Raw genomic sequence first — 13081 nt, forward strand, 5'->3', positions numbered from 1 at the left:
TACACATATTGTTTTATGACATTGGTTAACAACCCCATGACATGTCAACACTCTGTCTTCTTGACCTTGGGGGACTTTTTTTTTTTTTGGTGAAAATATACAGAGCCAAAGTTACACCATTTCAAAAGTTTTTACATGTACAATTCAGTGACATCGATTACATTCTTCCAGTTGTGCTGCTATTCTCACTATCCTTTTCCAAATTACTCCATCACTATTATCTTCAACTCACTGTCCCCTAGGCTTCCCATCAAACCTTTTGAGTTGCTGTTGTCAATTTGATCTCACATAATTTTTTTTTTTTTTGGTACATTAGATGAATGTTCACACAACATTACAGAACATTCTCTTTTTATTGTACTTTAGATGAAGGTTTACAGAACAAAACAGTTTCTCATTAAACAGTTAATACACATATTGCCCTATGACAATGGTTAACAACCCCACGACATGTCAACACTGTCCTTACTCAACCTTGGGTTCCCTATCACCAGCTTTCCTGTCCCCTCCTGCCTTCTAGTCCTTGTCCCTGTGCTTCATTAGTCCCGTTTTGTTTTATGGGGCTGTCTGAATCAGGCATTTTTATCAAGTATAAGCAGAACTCTAAATACCCTATTACTTTACATAGGTTAAGACACTACCTTTTTCATCCTCAGAACAACCCTGTGAAGGAGATTATTATCATCCCCAACTTGCAGGTGGGAAACAGTGACCCTGAAAGTTCAAACTCAGGCTCTGGAGTCAGCTGACCTGGGTTTGAGATCCAGTGCTAGCATCTGCTCCTTTGCAAAACCTTAGGTTAAGTCACTTCACTTCCCATAGCCTCAGTGTTCTCACTTGTGAAATAGGATGATTTAAAATATTTCATAAAGTATACAAAAACAAATCAAACCCATTGCTGTCGAGTTGATTCTGACTCACAGTGACCCTATAGGACAGAGAACCTGCCCCACAGGGTATCCAAGGCTGTAAATCTTTAAGGAAGCACACCGCCACATCTTTCTTCCAGAATGACTGGTGGGTTCAAACTTCCAACCTTTCAGTTAGCAGTCGAGCAGTTTAACCACTGCACCACCAGGACTCCTTCATGTGGTATAGTAAGGTTAAATTAAATAGCATGCATATAAAGCACTTAGTCCAGTGCTGGGCACAGCAAGTGCTAAGTAAATGCTATTTCCTTCCCCTTTCTCTGGGGTCAGTAGGAAGTCATCTCCCTTTCTGTCTCCTTACCCCCAAGCCATTCATGCTAGGTGTAAGACCACAGGGAAACCCCAGTGATGCTTGGGGTGAGTGGGGAGTGCTGAGGCTTCAGGAGCCCATCCTTCCCCAGCTTCCATCAAGTTCCGGGGTGCCTCAGGGCAGAGGTGCTAAACCATTGAGGCTCAGTCTGGCTAGCACAGGGAAATGAGGTGGTTAGAGTCTGTCTTACAGGCTGGGTTCTCTAGAGGAGCACAACCAGTGAAGCATATATATGTATATATATGTATATACGTATATGAACCCGTTGCTGTTGAGTTGATTCCGACTCATAGCAACCCTATAGGACAGAGTAGAACTGCCCCATAGGGTTTCCAAGGAGTGGCTGGTGGATTCGAACTGCTGACCTTTTGGTTAACAGCCATAGCACTTAACCACTGTGCCACCAGGGCTCCATATACGTGTGTGTGTGTGTATATATATATGTATATATATGTGTGTGTGTGTATATATATGTGTGTGCATATATATATATATATATACACACACACACACACTGAGAGAGACGAATTTATTTCAAGGAAATTGCTTACGCAGTTACGGAGACTCACAATCCCAAATCTGTGGGTCAGATTTCAGACTGGAGGCTTCTCCTGACTTAGTGATTGCAGGGGCTGATGAACCCAAAATCGGCAGGTCAGACAGCAGGCTGCTGGCTCATGGGGCTGCAGGAGCTGGCAAATCCCAAAATCTGATCAGACAGCAGGCTACTGGCTCATGACCCAAGAACCAGAGGTCACAGGATGGTGAGTCGGATGCAGGATCCAGAGAGTGCGAGCTTTGCCAGAATCTCTTTATCTACTGGATTCCAGTCACACCCTCAAGGATATTCCACTTTCAACTGATTGGCTGCTCACATTAGATCACAAAATGGAGGATGATTACATAATATCTATCAAACCACTGAGAATCATGGCCTAGCCCAGTTGACCCATATCCTTAACCATCACACCTTCTCTGACAGGCTCCTGCCTTACACAGGTTCTGGCTTTCATAGGTTTTACTCTATTATCCTTTTTTGTTGAGATCCTGCTATCTCTGTGGCTTAAGATCCAGGGGAGGGTGAACCTTTTTATTATGACATATGTTTCACTTGGGTGAGATGTGTGTGCGCCTTGTGTATTATTTCCTCCACCCTGACCTGTGTGGGAATAGGCTGTCCAACTCGGGTCCTAGCACAGGGCTCATTGTAGGGGATTGGGAGGCTGGAGCAGGAGTCTTGGCCAGAGGCAGTTAGATCCAAAGAGCAGGATGAGCCAAAAGCTGGCTAAGTTCTCAGCAGGAGAGCTGAAGTCTAGCGGACCAGAAGGGGAATCAGGAAGAGGCCACTCCAGGGAGGTGCCAGAGTAAAGTGTTTTAAGAGCTGGTTGGTTTGGGATATGTGGGTGGGCTCAGTTTATAGTGGCCAGGAATGGGATAGACACTCCTTTAAACCCTTTCCTGATTCATATGTGTTCTATATATTAAAGTCCCTAAGGCTTTCAGTCACAAAAGGGACCTTAAAGTATTGTGTGGATAAATAACAAATCAAATATAAAATATTCACTTTTTCCTAACATCAACTATGAGGATATAATGAATCCCCAGTTTTCACTTCAGTTCTGACACCAGCTGCCCATTGCAGTACTTCTTCCTCTGACTTTATCTACCTGGAGCTAGATCAGAGCTCACAAGTTAAAGGGCACAGTCCTCCAGATACTAAGTAGGTCCAAGTTTTTAGGTGCCTGCCACAGGTTTGGGAGTCTGAACAACACCCTCATTTCTGACCTGTTGGCTGCAAAATTGGGGGTTCCCTCTATCCCCTCAGGATACCAGCTGTCAGCTCAGGTTCCCAGTGCCCCTCATTTCTGACCTGCTGGGTCCCACTACTTTTGGGTTTGATAATTTGCTAGAATGACTCACAGAACTCATAGGAAGTGCTATCCTTATGATTACAGCTTTATTATAGCAAAAAAAGATGTAAATGAAGAGGAGACACATAAGGTGAGGTCTGGGAGGGTTTCCAACATGGAGCTTCCATGTTCCAAAGGGCCACACTACCCTCCCACGTGCATGGATGTCTTTCACCAACCAGGAAGCCCATGGAGCTTCCATATCCATATCCTTTATTAGGGCCTGTCTTAGGCTGGGTTCTCTAGAGAAGCAAAACCAGTAAAGCGTATAAGTGTATATATAGAGAGAGAAAGAGAAAGAGAGAGAAATTTATATCAAGGAAGTAGCTCACACGGTTGTAGAGGTTGGAAAGTCCCAAGTCCAAGGGTCAGGATACAGACTTCTTCTGATTCCTATAGCTGCAGGGGCTGGTGAACCCAAGATCGGCAGGTCAGAGAGCAAGGCTCTTGCTCACAGGCTGTGAAAATCAACGAATCCCAAGATCGGCAAGCAAGACTGCAGGTAAGCTGCTAGCTCAAGTCCTAAGAATCAGAGGTCAAACGAACAGGAACCAGCTGCAGGATCCAGAATGAGCAAAAGCCCACGAGGCATGCCAGAATGTTCACTTATATTTGATGTAGGCCACACACCCAAAGAAATTTCCTTTCAACTGATTGGCTACTCACAGCAGATCCCATCATGGAGGTGATCACATTATATCAAATCTCATCATGGAGGTGATCACGTTATATCAAATCTCATCATGGAAGTGATCACATCATACGACTGCCAAACTATAGCGAATCATGGCCCAGCCAAGTTGATATACAACATTAACCATCACAGGGCTTCACGGCATGGGCATGATTAACTGAATTATAACTGCCCCCTCCCCCCCACCAGCTGATACCAGGCTACCTGGTGGTCTTCTGGCTTGACCAGTTCCCTCTGATTAGCACAAATCCTCAGGTGTGGTTTATATAACAAAGATACCTCAATTACTCAGGACAAATGTTTAGAGTTGTCTCTCAGGAAACAAGGACAAAGACCAAATTTCTTTGGGTAAAGTTACAGTATTTACCCCACAAATACGTATCATTTTTTGGAAGGAAAATCCTATAGAATTGTGTGATATATTTCAGAAGGGGAGTGGGGATTGTACATACAGAAGTGCTTCACAAACTCCAAAATAACTATTCGTAGGCAAGGTAACCAGTGGTCACTGAGTTGACTCTGACTCATGGGGACCCCATGTGTGACAGAGTAGAATTGTGTTCCATAGGGTTTTCAGTGGCTGACTGTTTTGGAAGTAGATTGCCAGACTTTTCTACTGAGGTGCCTCTGGGTGGACTTGAACCTCCAGGCTTTCAGTTAGCAGACAAGTGTGTTAACCAGCTGAGCGTATTAGCTGTTTAAACCGCCCAGGGTCTGTAGACAAAGTATTGCTGTCTTTTCTGTCTTTGACACTGTGGTGCAGTGGAAGTAACATGGACTTTATATTTGGGCAGAATTGGATTTAAATCCTGACTCCAGGATTTAACTGAATCCAATTTCCTTGTCCGTAAAGTGGGGATAATTAATCTGCTTCCCCTTGGGTTGTTAGCAGAATTAAATGTGATAAAATATTTGTAAAGTGTCCAGCACAGCACCTGGCACACGGGAGATTCTTAATAAATCCCTTCCCCTTGAGGTGGAGTAGCTCCTAATGAGAACACAGGGACTGACTGCAGAGACCTGTCATCAGCCCATCAGTGTTCTTGGTTCTAAATGCCACAGCTGAGTGAGCCATGTTCATCATGTCAGGAGTAGGTGCTGTGAAGGGTGGAGACTTACCAGTCACCCCCGAGGCATGGTGGGAGGTTCAGAGGTGAAAATATTAGATCTGCTGTCTGCTTGCAGTCTGTTTGGCACATGATGGATATGTGTATACGTGAACAAGTGGAGCATGTCTCCAAACTGTGTATACAGATGGGCAAAATGAGAGGAGGAGGAGTGTGATGTGTTAACTAGGCTAGGCCATGATTCTTAGTGGTTTGGTAGATATTATGTAATCATCTTCCATTTTATGATCTGATATGAGCAGCTGATCAATTGAAAGGGGAGTTTCCTTGGGGTGTGGCATGTATCCAATATATATATGGATGCTCTGGCAAAACCCGCTCTCCCTTGATCCTACATCCAACTTGTCATCCTCTGACCTCCCGTTCTTGGGATGTGAGCCAGCAGCCTCCTGTCTGACCTGCCAGTTTTGGGTTTGTCTGCCCCTGCAGCCATGTGAGTTAAAGATGTGGTGAAACCCATGTGAAATTGTTCGCTAAGATTAGTAAGTAAACACAAGTAAGCCTGTGCGTACCTTGCTTACTGATTAATCCACCCTTGTGCCTGACCCATGGATTTGGGACTTGCCAGCCCCCACAACTGCATGAGTCATTTCCTTGAAATCTCTCTCTGTGTTTATATGTATATGCTTCACTGGTTTTGCTCCTCTAGAGAACTCAGTCTAAGACATTTGGTACCAAGAGTGGTTCTAGAGGAACAAAATCTTAAAGATGAATTTTCTGAAATGGTTCTCAAGTCTGGTAATTCTTAAAGGCATTGATAACTCTGCTCCAAGTAGTAAAGAGAGCATTGCTAACCCGTGGTCTGTGGTGGCAATACAAATACACAAAATATCACCACCATTGGATCAAATATTTGTGAGAGACAAGGCTCTGGGTGACTGTATATTTGATACTTTTCTACAATTTTGTTAGAATGAGAAGTATAAGGAAGCTGGTTGGTTGGTCCTACTTTTGCTAGACAAAGTGGTGAAAGAAAAGGATGAGTTCAGGGCTTCAGAGTCACAGCTCAAGTTCCGGATACAAGACCTGAAAGTTGCCACTTGTACCCTGGAAGAAAGCCATTGTAAAATGGCGTGGAGGCAGTATCTGATCTCCTCCAACTTCCCAAGGGGGAAGGAGAATCAAAATCAACAGCCCATGGTTGATTCCTGTAAGGCAGAGGTCAGATATGCTTCATCTCTCTGCCATCTTTGCCAGCTCGAACACCAACTGTCCCTCCCACAGTTGCAATGGCCACACAGAACTCACAGACCATACTCATGATTATGGGGTTTATTAGGGAAGTAACAGGTTATAATTCAGGCTCAGGAATACTCAAGGATACAGTTCTTCCATCAGGACAGCCTCTCCCCAGCTGTGCTCACAGGCACACCTCTCCCTGGCCCTAGGCCTCTGCCCAAAGGCGCTCAGCTTTCTGTCTTCGTGGGCCGAGAAGTCCATCGTACCATCTCCTGCCGCCAGGTCTCTGCTGCCACTGCTTCTCAGCGTCTTCAGGGTTACCCCTCGCTCTCTCTGTCTCCTGCTTCCAGGAGCTTCTCAGCACAGGGATCCCGGGTCCAAAGGATGTGCTGGCTTCTGGCTGTTCTTCCTTAGTTGTGGTGGAATCTTCTCTTTCCTGCCTCCGGGACGGCTCATTTCAAACCCAGTGGGATGGCAAAACTGACCAATCCCCTTGGTAGGCTACAATTACCCTATCTGCACAGTACTGCCCAATCACCTACCTGGGTGGGAGTTAAAAGACCACGGTGAGAAAGGCCACCCAAAAGCAATCCATTAAACTGCAGCCTTATTTCTTATAGTAACAGAGCAATTATTTCTGAAAACCATACCCAGAGTCTTATTGTAAGAGTAGCTGAATTACAACACCAGTTGAATTCCCAACCTCAATTGATGTCTAGAGTTAAAGCGAGGGCACTGACTGGGAAGAAATGGGATCCTGAAACTTGGGGTGGGGACATATGGGCAGATAATCAGGAAGCTGGGGAAACTGAGCCCCTAAATTCCATTGAATCACTCCTGCCAACAGAACCAGCCTTCTTATCTCCATCTGAAGAGATTACTTCATCTTTGTCTGCTAAGCCACCCTACCCAGTAAAACCATTATCCCTTCCACCTCCATCTAATGAGATTAACCAGCTGTGTCTAAAGGGTCTTTGTTTGAGATATTGCCTGAGGTGGTGCCTGGGGCATTGCTTGGGGCTTCGCCCAAGGCAGATGCCTTATAAGACTTTGCTGAATGACCCCGGGACCCACCCCCACCACCCATTTTTGCTTCTAGACCTATAACGAGACTTAAGTCCCAGGGGGCCCCAAGAGCTGAAGTACAAAGTTTGGCCCATGAGGAGGTACACTACACTCCAAAAGAGCTGCTTGATTTTTCTAACATGTACAAACAGAAGCCTGGGGAATATGTGTGGGAATGGCTATTAAGGGTATGGCTATTAAGGGTGTGGGATAATGGTGCAAGGAACATAAAGTTGGATCAGTCTGAGTTTATTTATATGGGCCCACTAAGCACAGATTCTTCATTCGATGTTTCAGCTTGAGAGGTTAGAAAAGGATCTAATAGTTTATTTGGTTGGTTCACTGAAGCATGGATTAAGTGGCAACCTACACTAAATCAAGTTGAAGTACCAGTCCTGCCTTGGTATACTGTAGAAGAAGGTATCCAAAGGCTTAGGGAATTGGCATGTTAGAGCGGATTTATCAGGTTAGAGCTACAGACCCCCCATGGAGTGCCCAGAGGACACACCTTTTACCACAATGCTGAGGAACAAATTTGTGAAGCGAGCCCCAGCATCCTTGAAGACTGCTGTGATTGCTATTTTATGTAGGTCAGATATGACAGTGGGAACTGCCCTAACTGAATTAAGACACCTAACTACAATGGGGCTGATTGGACCCCATGGTGGTAGGGGTCAAGTGGTGGCACTCAATAGACAAAGACAAGGTGGGCATGGTTACTGAAATGGACAGCACAGTAAAAACAGTAATCAGAATAGTCTGACTTGTATGGAGTTAAGGTGTTGGCTACTTTGTCATGGTGTCCCTAGGAGTGAAATAGATGGGAAATCTACAGAATATTTATTTGATCTGAACAAGTGGAAGAATTCTAGGTCAAGTGAATGGCAGTTTAACTAAAATCACCAGAATAGAGAATCATGACCTCTCAATCAATTCCCAAACTTGAGCCAGTTTACAGGCTCACTATCCCTTGAAAGAATGGGAGGCTGGATCACCTTGAGGAAAGACTCCACTACGCTGCCAAAAATTTCTACTGTTAATATTTCTCCCTGCCTTCCCCAAAGGGATCTATGACATTTTATAAGAGTGACTGTTCACTGGGGAAAAGGAAATAATCAGTTTTTTTGAGGATTACTAGACACTGGTTTTGAACTGACACTAATTTCAGGAGACCCAAAACATCACCGTAGCCCACCAGTCAGAGTAGGGGTATATGGAGGTCAGGTTATTAATGGAGTCTTAGCTCAGATCTGTCTCACAATGGGTTCAGTGGGTACCTGAGCCCATCCTGTAGTGATTTCCCAAGTTCCAGAATGCATACTTGGAATAGGCATACTCAGCAACTGGCAGAACCCCCACATTGGATCCCTGACAAATGGAATAAAGGATATTATGGTAGGAAAAGCCAAGTGGAAGCCATTAGAATGGTTCCTACCTAGGAAAATAGTAAACCAAAAGCAATACTGCATTCCTGGGGAGATTGCAGAGATTATTGCCACCATCAAGGACTTGAAGTATTCATGGGTGGCGATTCCCACCACATCCCCATCCAACTCGCCTATTTGGCCTGTGCGAAAAACAGATGGATCTTGGAGAATGACAGTGTGTTTTCATAACCAGGTGGTGACACCAAATACAGCTGCTGTTCCAGATGTGGTTTCATTGCTTGAGCAAATTAATACATCTCTTGGTACCTGGTATGCAGCTATTGTCTGACTAATGCCTTTTTCTCCATACCTGTTTTGAAGGACCACCAGAAGCAGTTTGCCTTCAGCCTGTAAGGCCAGCAATACACCTTCAGTGTCCTTCCTCAGAAGTATATCAACTCTCCAGCACTTTGTCATAATTTAGTCCACAGGGACCTTGATTGCCTTTCCCTTCCACAAGACATCACACTGGTCCATTACATGGATGACATTATGCTGACTGGACCTAGTAAGGAAGAAGTATCAATGACTCTAGACTTATTGGTAAGACATTTGCATACTAGAGGTTGGGAAATTAATCCGACAAAAATTCAGTCACCTTCCACCTCAGTGAAATTTTGAGGGGTCCAGTGGTGTGGGGCATATCAAGATATTCCTTCTAAAGTGAAGGATAAGTTGTTACATCTGGCCCCTTCTACAACTAAAAGGAAGGTTCAACACCTGGTGGACCTCTTTGGATTTTGGAGGAAACATAGTCCTCATTTGGGTGAAGTACTGTGGCCTATTTAACAAGTGACACCAAAAGTTGCTAGCTTTCAGTAGGTCCCAGAACAAGAGCAGGCTCTGCAACAGATTTAGGCTGCCGTGCAAGCTGCTCTGCCACTTGGCCATATGATCCAGCTGATCCAATGGTTCTTGTAGTGTCAGTGGCAGATAGAGATGCTGTTTGGAGTCTTTGGCAGGCCCCTACTGGCAAATCACAGTGCAGACCCTTAGGATTTTGGAGCAAAGTCCTGAGATCCTCTGCAGATAACTATTCTCCTTTTGAGAAACAGCTTTTGACTTGTTACTGGGCCTTAGTGCTTAACCATGGGCCACCAAGTCACCATGCAGCCTGAGCTGCCCATCGTGTACTGGCTGTTGTCTGACCCACAGAGTCATAAAGTCAAATATGCACAGCAGCATTCTATCATTAAATGGAAGTGGTATATATGAGATTAGGCTTGAGCAGGAACTGAAGGCACAAGTAATCTACACGAGCAAGTGGCCCAAATGCCCATGGTCTCCACTCCTGTCACATCTTCCATCTCCCAGTCTGCACCTATGGCATCGGGAGTTCCTTATGATCAGTTGACTGAGGAAGAGAAAACTCGTGCCTGGTTTACAGATGGTTCTGCCTGATATGAAGACACCACTCAGCTGTGGACAGCAGCAGCACTGCAGTCCCTTTCTGGGAACTTCCTGAAGGGACAGTGGTGAAGTGAAATCCTCCCACTGGGCAGTACTTCAAGCAGTGCACCTGATTGTTCATTTTTCTTGAAAGGAGAGATGGCCAGATGTGTGATTGTATACAGATTCATGGGCTGTGGCTGATGGTTTGGCTAAATGGTCAGTGGCTTGGAAGAAGCATGATTAGAAAATTGGTGACAAGAAGGTGTGGGGAAGAGGCAAGTGGATAGACCTCTCTGAATCGGCTAAAGAAGTGAAGACATTTGTGTCCCATGTGAATGCTTACTAAAGGGTGACATCAACAGAGGAGGATTTTAACAATCAAGTGGATAGCATTCTATGGATACCAGTCAGCCTCTTTCCCCAGCCACTTCTATCATTGCCCAATGGGCTCATGAACAAAATGGTCATGGTGGCAGGGATGGAGGTTATGCATAGGCTCAGCAACACGAACTTCCACTCACCAAGGCTGACTTGACTACAGCCACTGCCGAATGCCCAATCTGCCAGCAGTAGAGACCAGTACTGAATTCCCTATATGGCACAATTCCTAGGGATGCAGCCAGGAATCTGGTGGCAGGTTGATTACGTTGGTTCAGTTTCATCATGGAAAGGGCAGAGTTTTGTTCTTACTGGGATAGACACTCTGGATACGGATTGTTTTCCTTGCATGCAATGCTTCTGCCAAACTACTGTGGACTAAAGAATGCCTCATCCACTATCATGGTATCCCATACGGCATTGCCTTGGATTAAGGAACTCACTTCATAGCAATTGAAATGTGGCAATGGGCCCATGCTCCTGGAATTCACTGGTCTTATCACGTTCCCCATCATCCTGAAGCAGCTGGCTTGATACAATGATGGAATAGCCTTCTAAAGACACAATTACAGTGCCAGCTAAGTGGCAATACATTGCAGGGTTGGGGCAATGTTCTCCAGGGAGCTGTATATGCTCTAAACCAGCGTCCAATATATGGTGCTGTTTCTCCCGTAGCCAGGATTCATGGATCCAGGGATTCAGGGGTGGAAATGGGAGAACACCACTCACTACTACCCCTAGTGACCCACTTGCAAAATTTTTGCTTCCTGTCCTCACGACCCTATGCTCTGCAGGTCTAGAGATCTTAGCTCTAAAGGGAGGAGTGCTCCCACTAGGAGACACAACACTGATTCCATTGAACTGGGAATTAAGTAAGCCACCCAGCCACTTTGGGCTCGTCATGCCTCTAGATCAACAGGCAAAGAAGGGAGTTACCCGATTGGCTGGTGTGAGTTATCCTGATTACCAAGGGGAAATTGTATTGATATTACATAATGGAGGTAAAGAAGAGTATGTCTGGAATGCAGGAGATCCCTTAGGACGTCTCTTAGTACTACCATGCTCTGTGATTAAAGTCAATGGAAAACTACAGCAACCCAATTCCGACATGACTACTAATGGCCCAGATCCTTCAGCAATGAAGGTTTGGTTCACCCCACCAGGCAAAGAACAACGACCAGCTGAAGTGCTTGCTGAAGGCAAAGGAAATATAAAATTGGTGGTGGAAGAAGGTAGTTGTAAATATCAGTTATGATCACGTGACCAGGTGCAGAAACCAGGATTGTAATTATTATGAGTATTTCTTCCTTGTTTTATTATAAGTGTACATGTTATATATATGTATAGCAAAGATCTTTGTTTTCTTCCCTCTCTTATTCCATTACTTATTATAAAATATAAAATGTAAATGGGCTAGTGCGTTTTTGGTTGTTTACAATGTTAGTTGTATCATGTTAGGTGCAATTATGACTTTATAATTGTCTTTATTTAGAAACTATGCGTGGTTTAAGGTGATGTGTACAGGTGCCAAGTTGACAAGGGGGGTACTGTGTTGGTTAATGTTATGTGTTAACTTGTGAGGTCATGATTCTCTGTGGTTTGGCAGATATTATGTAATCAGCCTCCATTTTGTGATCTGATGTGAGCAACCAATCATTTGATGGAGGAGTTTCCCTGGGGATTTGGCCTGCATCCAAATATACATGAATTTTCTGGCAAAGCTTGCTCTCTCTCAATCCTGTATCTGACTTGTCATCTTCCGACAACCTTTGGTTCTTAGGACATGAGCTAGCAGCCTGTCACCTGACCTGTGGATTTTGGGATTTGCCAGCTCCTACAGCGTCATGAGCCAGCAGCCTGCCATCTGACCTGCTGATTTTAAGTTCGTCAGCCGCTGCAATCACATGAGTCAGAAGAAGCCTCCAGCCTGACTCCTGAACCACGGATTTGTGACTTGCCAACTTCCACAACTGTGTGAGCCATTTTCTTGAAATAAATCTCCCTCGATATATTTATATATATATGCTTCACTGTTTTTGCTCCTTTAGAGAACCCAGCCTTAGACAAGGAGAGTAAAACTCTTGTTAGTGAGGTTGTAGGGAAAAATGGGATGGAGAGGAGGTGGACTTGATGCAAGACTTGAATACCAAATCCACCAAACCAACTGGCATTGAGTTGATTCCGACTCATAGCGACCCTGTAGGACAGAGTAGAACTGCCCCATGGGTTTCCAGACAGCAGCTGGTAGATTGAAACTTCTGACCTTTTGGTTAGCAGCCAAATGCTTAACCACTGTGCCACCAGGGCTCTGACTTGAATACAGTGGACATGAATTCAGGGCAGGGGACATGTGAGAGAGGGTACTGGAGCCTGAGGCCAAGCCAGGGGCTGGGGTAGGGGGTGAGCTTGTACTGGGATAGGGGGTGAGCTTGTACTGGGATAGGGGAAGATGGTTCAGTGGATTGTGAGATGGGATTGGAGAGAAAAGTAGGGTGCTATCTGGCTCTGACCAATTTCAGTTTGGACTGGGTGGTAGTGTGCCTAGTGAGTAGGGAAGAGATGGATAGACTTGGGATGGAATCCTTTTTCTGCCACTGCTAACTGGGTGATTTTGGCCAAATTACTTCACCACCCTGAGCCTTAGTTTGCTTATCTTTAAAATGTGCATCA

This window comes from Trichechus manatus, unplaced genomic scaffold (assembly GCF_000243295.1).
Source record: "Trichechus manatus latirostris isolate Lorelei unplaced genomic scaffold, TriManLat1.0 scaffold00011, whole genome shotgun sequence".
In the NCBI taxonomy this organism is placed as follows: domain Eukaryota; kingdom Metazoa; phylum Chordata; class Mammalia; order Sirenia; family Trichechidae; genus Trichechus; species Trichechus manatus.